General features: G+C 35.0%; 1 pseudogene; it reads left to right on the forward strand.

Moving 5' to 3' along the window:
* Positions 1-1473: 1473 nt before the first annotated feature.
* On the forward strand, positions 1474-2435 carry LOC123289500 (olfactory receptor 14A16-like; annotated as a pseudogene).
* Positions 2436-8914: the final 6479 nt, after the last annotated feature.

An 8914-nucleotide genomic window follows, 5' to 3' on the forward strand; every position in this document is an offset into this window, starting at 1 on the left:
CATGTTGTATGGTGAGGTGAATTATAATGTGCCTATGACAAATATTAAATAAAATCAAAATAATTAGTAAAGGAAAATAACACAGCTGATCATTTTGTCCAGATATGAGCTCGTGAATTCAAATCATTCCATTACCTGACAATGTAAAGTTTCACAACAGCTTATTAACATAATTCCTGTCATTAATGAGATAAGTCTCAGACAGGAAAGCCCCTTGGGTATAAAAACTGTCCAAAATTGGACCTAAGTATTTGCATTTACAATCCTTAGTGTCGGTGATGACAACTCAAGTCTGTGGCAGAACTCATGTCCAATATACATAATTAGCTTTTGTTCTCATTAGTCAATTTTAACCACCCACAAAAATGCAAGACACTTTGAACACTAAATGCACTAGCAATCAGAATAATAGCAGTATTTAAACAGGAATGTTCATTCTGTTGGACGAAAGATCCAACTCATCCAAGTTTACTTTCTATGAGAGAAAATATCCTTTATTGGCCTCATTTTCGGCTTTCACTTCGACAATATTTTAAAGAACAGACTGCCAGAATTAGAGAAGCTGAATTTCTATTAGGTGAGTGGATTTCCCCTAAACCTTTATGCATCTAATATAAGCTTCCCAAAGCCACTCTATCTCTTTTGATGTGTCAAAGTAGGTACATTTATTTCATTGTTTATTAGATGCATGAGAGCCATGAACCTTTATTGAAGGAAACTATTGCATAATAAACTTGTTTCTGAACAATTGATACCGACAGTAGAATTTTTGTCTACTTCTAGGACTCTATTGACTGCTCAAGATAGCTCATATATTATCTCCTTAACTTGAAACCTCTGTAAAAATATCAGTGTACTCATTATAATCTTCACCTTGTAAATGATGTATATCATTGCCTTAGTCTCTATTGTACAGACAAAGATTGCAAGGAGAATATTTAGTTCTGACTTTTCTCACTTCTTATATACTAATGGGATAGAGAAAGGTGGAAAAATAAATGATATCAGAAATTCTTTATACTACTTCTTCAAATGTATCAGTAAAACAATGCACAGGGAATTAAAGTAGATTTCCAAGTATGACTGAAACAGTTAACTATTCCATTCTGTTCAAAATTTTTCTACTTCTGTTAACCTATTCCATCAAAGTAAAAAGTGAGACAATCTTCATTTACGGAAGGATGAGGCAAACATTTTATATTTATGCATGAATTCCAAGCCATAATTTGGTAAATTAATTTAGCCTGCTCTTAGTGTCTATCTTAATATAATTTATTCTGTATTAATTGAATAAATACATTACGGAGTGTGATATATGATTTAGTTTGAGACTAACCACATAACCATGAAAATATCCCTGAGAAAAGAGTTGAATCAACAAATATTGGAAGCAACGAAAAGAGACAGATCTTAAAGGTACAAGTGAATAAACAATTATAATTTTTCTTCTTTTTTTCACAGGAAAGAACCATCATGACTGAGAAATTAACCAATGTGACCATCATAACGGAATTCTTGCTCATGCAATTCCCTGATGACCAGGTTCTACAGAGACTCTGTGCCGTGTTGTTCTTCCTCATTTACTTGGCATCACTGAGAGGGAACATCCTCATTACCACCCTTACCACCATTGACCAGCATCTACAATCCCCCATGTATTTCTTCCTGAAAAATTTGTCTTTGATTGATTGTTTTATTTCTGTCACTATCCCCAAATCCATCATAAACTCTTTGACCAACAGCTATTCAATCTCCTTTTTGGGATGCTCCTCACAGGTTTTCCTTCTTATGGTTTTGGTTGCACAGAGTATGCTCTCCTCATAGTGATGTCCTATGATTGCTATGCTGCCATCTGCCACCCTCTGCACTATGAGGCTATCATGAGTAGGGGCAGCTGTGTGAAGATGGTGACTGCATCGTGGTTCAGTGGGTGTGTTTATGGATCCCTTCATGTTGCAGGTACATTCTCTGTTCGTTTCTGTGGACCCAACACAGTACATCAGTTCTTCTGTGATGTCCCATCACTGCTTCAAATTGCTTGTTCTGGGGATCCAATTCTAGAATATGCATTTATTATTGCTGGCTGTTGTTTTGCTTTTGTATGTTTCATTTTCATGGTTGTTTCTTATGTTCAAATTTTCTCCACTGTCCTAAGAATTCCTTCTGCACAAAGCAGGTCCAAACCTTTCTCCACTTGTATTCCACATATCACCGTGGTGACCTTATTCCTCTCTTCTGGATTTATTGCATATTTAGGTTCAACCTCAAAATCACCATCTTCGCTGAACCTCTTTATGTCTGTGTAATATTCTCTTTTAACTTCCAGCCTGAATATTGTCATTTACAGTCTGAGAAACAGAGACATTAAGGTGGCTCTTAACAATTTTTTTGGGGGGAAATATTCCCAAAGTTGTAAATGTCTGAAATATCAATGAATTTTATACATAATAAATTATATAAAATATTTGGTTAATGCAAATATGTCTTAAAATTATTATATACCTATTAGGTCATTGTTGCTGCTACAAAAGATGCTACTTTTTATATTATTACATGGGTCAGTCAGTCAGATGAGTGTCTTGGCAATTTCCAATCCAGTGGAAATCTCCCACTCCTTAATGTCACATCAAAGGATGCATGTTCAGAGTAATAATATTTTTCTTTTTTTTCATCTTTAACATCAGTCTCATTCCTCCTTAAGATAATTTTAAGATAATTTCAAAATGTAAATCTTTATTATAATTCCTCGCCATGAACTTTTCCCAATTTATTCTTTCAAAAGTTTTAATGATAATGAGTAATTTCAAATTTATTTTTTCTTTTATGAGTTTGAATTGGGAAGGATATTTTTATGAACTCAGTTTAATTGATTACCTAAACGATTAATTTTTCATATGGACTTGCAGATACTATACTCATAACAGTCTTTGATAGAATTTATGAGTATAGTATATTGGTAAAAATTTCCATTGGCAATCATGTAGTGACATTTTAAGAGTAGTGATATTGCTTTGCAAATGGGCAATTCTCACTACAGAGTACAAGTTAAGAAGCATATTCAGGAGCAGAACATTTAAGAGAAAGCACAATTTTGTATCCTTATTTTTTGTATTTCTAGAGTTTGTTTCACATAAATGTATAAATTTAAATATATCTAGCAATAAATTGAAATTTATTTTTTCTGAGATTATCTTCTTTTATATTTACTTCTAAATTTAACTTCTTTTCAGTTTAAATGTAGTGTAAAACATTAAATTGACATTTTACCAATTTAGATGGACTCCTGGTTTCTGAATTTTAATACATTTGCATGGAAAACAATTTTCTTTGTATGTATGTAGGTGTTTATTCCATCATCCCTTACTTCATTCTTCTTTCTACTTACTTCTGTTCTCTAACTTTTTTCTCTCCTACTTATTTCCCTTACATTTCTTTTCTTTATTTCTTAAGTAGAGATATGTATTCCATATTCCACATCAGTTATCACATATTTTCTCCATTATTTGACTGTTTACTTCTGTGTCCACTCACAATCCTTTACCCCCAAAATGCCTTTTCCCTTTCTCTCTTTCTGGTAAAATTGGAAGTGAAACAATAACAATTCGTCCAGGTCTTGAAACAGTAATCATGATGATTATAATACTATTTTTGTTGTTCATGGTGATGATAATGGTGATGGGACAACTGCCTTTTCTGAGCATTTTGCATGAATTTACCCATTATTTCTGCGCAAAAAAAACCCCTCCAATGGGGCTGGCCCCGTGGCCGAGTGGTTGGGTTCGCGCGCTCCGCTGCAGGCGGCCCAGTGTTTCGTTGGTTCGAATCCTGGGCGCGGACATGGCACTGCTCCTCAGACCATGCTGAGGCAGCGTCCCACATGCCACAACTAGAAGGACCCACAACGAAATGTACAACTATGTACCGGGGGGCTTTGGGGAGAAAAATAAAATCTTTAAAAAAAAACCCTCCAAGATAACTACTACTAATTTATTTTTATGTGAAAAACTGAGACACACAAGGACTAAGGAGTGTATCCTAAGTCAAAGAAATAAAAACTGACTCTGTCACCATGTAATCTTAATTAAGATGTTATTCTGTATTTATGAAAACACCCTTACATATCATGCTCACATCATCCAATTATCAAATAGGTTCTCTTCTGCTGGTTAATGCATTTTTTTCACTATTTTTACATAAGTATAAAATATGATTATCTAAGTCCTTTAATAAATATCTAACTAACACTTGTGTTTGTTTTAAAATATTGTCCTTTTTGAGTAAATGGATTTAAATAAAAATTTTGTGGTTCATTCATATACTGAAACACAATTTGGCAATAAAAATAATAAACTATTGATTAATGCAAAAAGGTGGGTAAATCTCAAAGGCATAACGATGAGTGAAAAAGTGAGTCTACACAGGGTGCATACTATAAAATTCCACGTATGATATGCTGCAATGGCATGACTATAGGGATGTAGAGCAGAACTGTGGAATGCAAAGGCAAGATTTGAGGGAGTGGTTGATTATAGAGATGCAACCTGAGGAAGCATTTGTGGTGTTAGAACTGTACTGTGTCTTGATTGTGGTAGTGATTACCTCATTGTATGTGTGCATTACAGTTAATGTAAATAAACACGAAAATAAAGTAAATTTTATGTCTTTGGGAGTCAGCCAAAAAATACAATGAGCAACAACAAAATTTCAGGTGTGTGGACATTTTTCATGCCCATTCCCACATCTTCATGGCTCAGTTTTCTGTGCTATCACTGCAGGGACAGCTGAGCATAGTTGAGACTTGATAGTGCCTCTTGACCGCATCTTATAGCACTAGCTTTCAGTTCTAGAGTTTCTGGGATATTGCATCATGGGATGCCTGCAGGAAGAAATTAATATTTGTTTTGGAGAGAGTTAACTGCTGCCTTGGAAAACCAATGTGACATAAGAGCAGCTGGAAATCTCTGCTCTGCCTATCTTCAACAGACACTTCTGAGGCTCTTCTTGCACTGTTCCTGAAATGATTCTCAGTAATATTGAGCTCCAGTTGCCCACAGCAGTAATCAGATCAATGACACACCCTTGCATTGACATTCCACCCTAAATTGTCTCACTCGCCTTAGTGACTACTCATGTTCCTAGGAATAACTTTGTCTACTTCATAAACTGTGAAATGTCCTTTTCCTAGGTTTTACTTTGAGAAAGACAAGCTAAGGCAATAAGTCAGTAAAACTTTTTAGAAAATATAATTCTGTCACCATGTAATGCTATTCTGTCAACCTACAATAATTTTATAGATATTTCCCTATTCTTTGAAATAGCTTGTTACAACAGAAAAACACATAAACATTTAAATCTTGTACTCTTCTCAAATAATCATCTATATTCTAGTTAGTTTAAGGATATTTAATTTCAATTAATATCTCCATTTCAATGCATATAAAGATTGTATAGTCCTTGATATCTACTGCAAATTGATTTCTTATAACCTCCCATTATGTTATGATGCATCAGCTGTGGGAAGGAAAGTCTTTCTCTCTTCTTCCTCAGCTTCATGGAGACCATCATTAAAATCAGTATTTATTTATTGAATAAATATTGCTGCTTGACATTTTAAGTTGTAATTATTTCATTGTTAGTGAATTTGAAAAATTTTCCATATTTATTCACTTCGTGGAAATCTGTTGTGGAATACTATCTTTATCCCTTTGCACAGACACACTCTCAACTGTATAAGAGTTAGATTCTATTACCCAGTAAGTTTTGTAAACTTTATTTAAGATTTTATTTTTTTCCTTTTTCTCTCCAAAGCTCCCCAGTACATGGTTGTATATTCTTTGTTGTGGGTCCTTCTATTTGTGTCATGTGGTACGCTGCCTCAATGTGGTTTGGTGAGCAGTGCCATGTCCACGCACTGCTAACAAATGAAACACTGGGCCGCCTGCAGCAGAGCGTGTGAACTTAACCACTCGGCCACAGGGCCAGCCCCAAACATTTTTATGATGTAAGGAACTGCAGTAAGTGTTGCTATGATTGGTTCACATTATAAATTTAGGAAAGTAGAGGCTATCTAAAGACTGTAAGTTATGATTAATAAGAAGGAGTGTTCACGGTTCAACTAGCTGCATCCTGATTATGAATCAAAACTTCAAAATTAGAGGAATTACTTTCTCAAAACAAAATAATCGATAAAGAATGTCTGAATGAGAGATTCTCTATTTCTAGGTAATCAGTGGTGGCATTTCTCCCACCACTTGAAGCTAGCAAATTGATATCTCATTTTTTGAATCATATCCTGATCTGGGTATGACAAATATTAGCTTGTGCCTTGAATGTGATTGTGCCATTGGGTGAGGAGAATGTATTCATTGTAATTTCTTCACTCTGATCTTCTGAAAAGTAATGTTCAACATAAATAGTCATCATGGAATCACAAACATAAAGTTGAATTAAATATGACATAACTGCCTTTACCAATGTGTTATATATTGTAATATGTCCTCAAGCCACAAATTGACATCAGTTTAGTTTAGCTAGAAGAACTCTTTTCAGCATTTCTTGTAAGGCAGGTCTAAAGGTGATGAAATCACTCAGTTTTTGTTTGTCTAAGAAAGTCGTTCTTTCTCCTTCATTTCTGAAATACAACTTTGCTAGATAAAGTAATCTTGATTGGCTGGGTTTTTTTTCTTTCATCATTTTGAATATATCATCTCTCTCCTGGCTTGTAAGATTTTTGCTGAGAAATCCACTGATAGCTTCATGTGTTTATACTTGTAAGTTACAAGTTTCTTTTATCTTGCTACTTTTACGATTCTCTTTGTCTTATACATTTGATAGTTTTCTTATTATGTGTCTTTGATAAGATCAATGTCAGTTGAATTTGTTTGTGGACATGTGAGCACATGAACTTGGATGTCCAAATCTCTCTCTAGATTTGGGAAGTTCTCAGCCATTCTTTCTTTAAATGAGCTTTCCTACAGTTTCTCCTCTTCTCCTATGGTACTCCAGTGACTCACAATTTTTTTCTTTTCATGGTATCACATAGTTCACACAGACTTTGCTCATTTCTTTTTTTTCATTCTTTTTTATTGCATTCTCCTCTGACTGGGTAATTTCTAAGGTCCTGTCTCCTCCTAACTCATAGATTATTTCTTCTGCAGAATCCATTCTGCTGTTGATGCTCTTTATAGTTTTTTTAAAAAATTTCTTTCATTATTTAGTTCAGCTTTAACATTTGTTTGGTCTTTTTAAATGATTTCTATCTCTTTGTACAACTTCTGTTATTTACATAATAAAGAAATCAAGATAGATGTTTTAAGAAAGCTCAGTGAGATCCAAGAAAACTCAGAAAGAAAAATCAACAAAATCAGAAAATCAATAATAAAACAAAATGAGATTTCCATGTCTTTTTAGTCAGTGGAAAATTATTTTGCTCCTTGATGTCCTATGTTTATTTGATTTTTTTATGCTACTTGATATCTTGCATTTCTGTCTTTTCATTTGAAGTAGGAATTACCTCTTCTAATCTTTATTGACTACTTCAGGACAGAAATACTTTCCAGCAGCCCTTTTTAGGATTCTGAGGCTTTCTCAGACTTCTATGGATATTCCTGCTCCATACTTTTCACTCCACTTGTGACAGAATTCTTAAGCTTGTATATCCTCTCTCAATTCTGTCAATTCAGTCTGGGTGTTGACAGCCTCACTTTTGCTTTTCGAAGTATGATGCTACATGCTTGAGTTTGTGGTGCATTACAGGCTGACAGATTTAGGCCAGCTTTCAGCATGCAATAACTCACCATCTGAATAAGCTCACTCTCACCATCATCATGGGTGTGCAGGAGCTGGCCATGGGGTGGGAGTGTGTGTGCACGAGCCACATGGAGCATCAAGCGTGTTCATGTTCCATCAATGGCCCCTGTAGGTTAGTGATGAGATTTTCATGGCAGGTTCCTGGGAAGCTCGTGTGATAGCCTTCCAATGGAGTCTGCTGTGTAGTTGAAAGGATGTGTATCCCTTTGATATCTGCCATTCTGAGTCCTGCTTGTTCTCTCAGCCACTCACTGCCACCTAATAATGCAACTAATGACTCAACACTCTGAATGAGGTAAAAAAAAAATGAGCCTCTTTAGCAATGTCTTGCACATCTGAGGAATGCAGGCACTCATTCACATGCTCTCACTTTCCTTCACGTGAGGAGCCACAGGCCACCATGTGCTATATTGGCAGTGAGCAGAGCTGCCTTCAGGAAGGGATGATGCAGATAAAACCAATCTGTTCCTCTTATCCTTTCTGTCACATATAATAGCTCTAGATTAGCTGATTGTGGAGGAAAATTGCTTTCCAGACAAATACTCAATATGGATAAGACTTCTATATTCAGCAAACATATGCCTGAAAGGACTGCCACCCATAAGATGGCCAAGGCAATGTGAGGTTTCACAGCTTTTAAGAACAGGGTAACAATCCCACTTGGAGGCAAAGCTGCAGGCTACAAGTCTAATATAAACAACCTAAATTTGCACCTCAAAGACTAGAAAAAGAAGAAACAAAACCCAAAGTTAGAGAAGGAAAGATACAAGAAATATCAGAAAGAAGTAAATGAAGTACAGACTAAAAAAAACAGAAAAAAGTGATGAAAGTCGGAGCTGGTTCTTTGAAAAGAGAAAGAAAATTGAGAAACCTTTGGCTAGAGTCACAATGAACGAAAGAGAGAGGGTTCAAATAAACAAATTCAGAAATTAAAGAGTGATTAAAACTGATACCACAAAAATAAAAGGGACATAGGAAACTACTATGAATAATTATATGTTAAATTTGACAATCTAGAAGAAATATACAAATTCCTGGAAACATGCACACTACCAAGATTGCATCATAAAGAAATAGAAAATATGAGTAGATTGATAACTAGTAA

This window comes from Equus asinus, chromosome 3, assembly GCF_041296235.1.
Source record: "Equus asinus isolate D_3611 breed Donkey chromosome 3, EquAss-T2T_v2, whole genome shotgun sequence".
Classification (NCBI taxonomy): domain Eukaryota; kingdom Metazoa; phylum Chordata; class Mammalia; order Perissodactyla; family Equidae; genus Equus; species Equus asinus.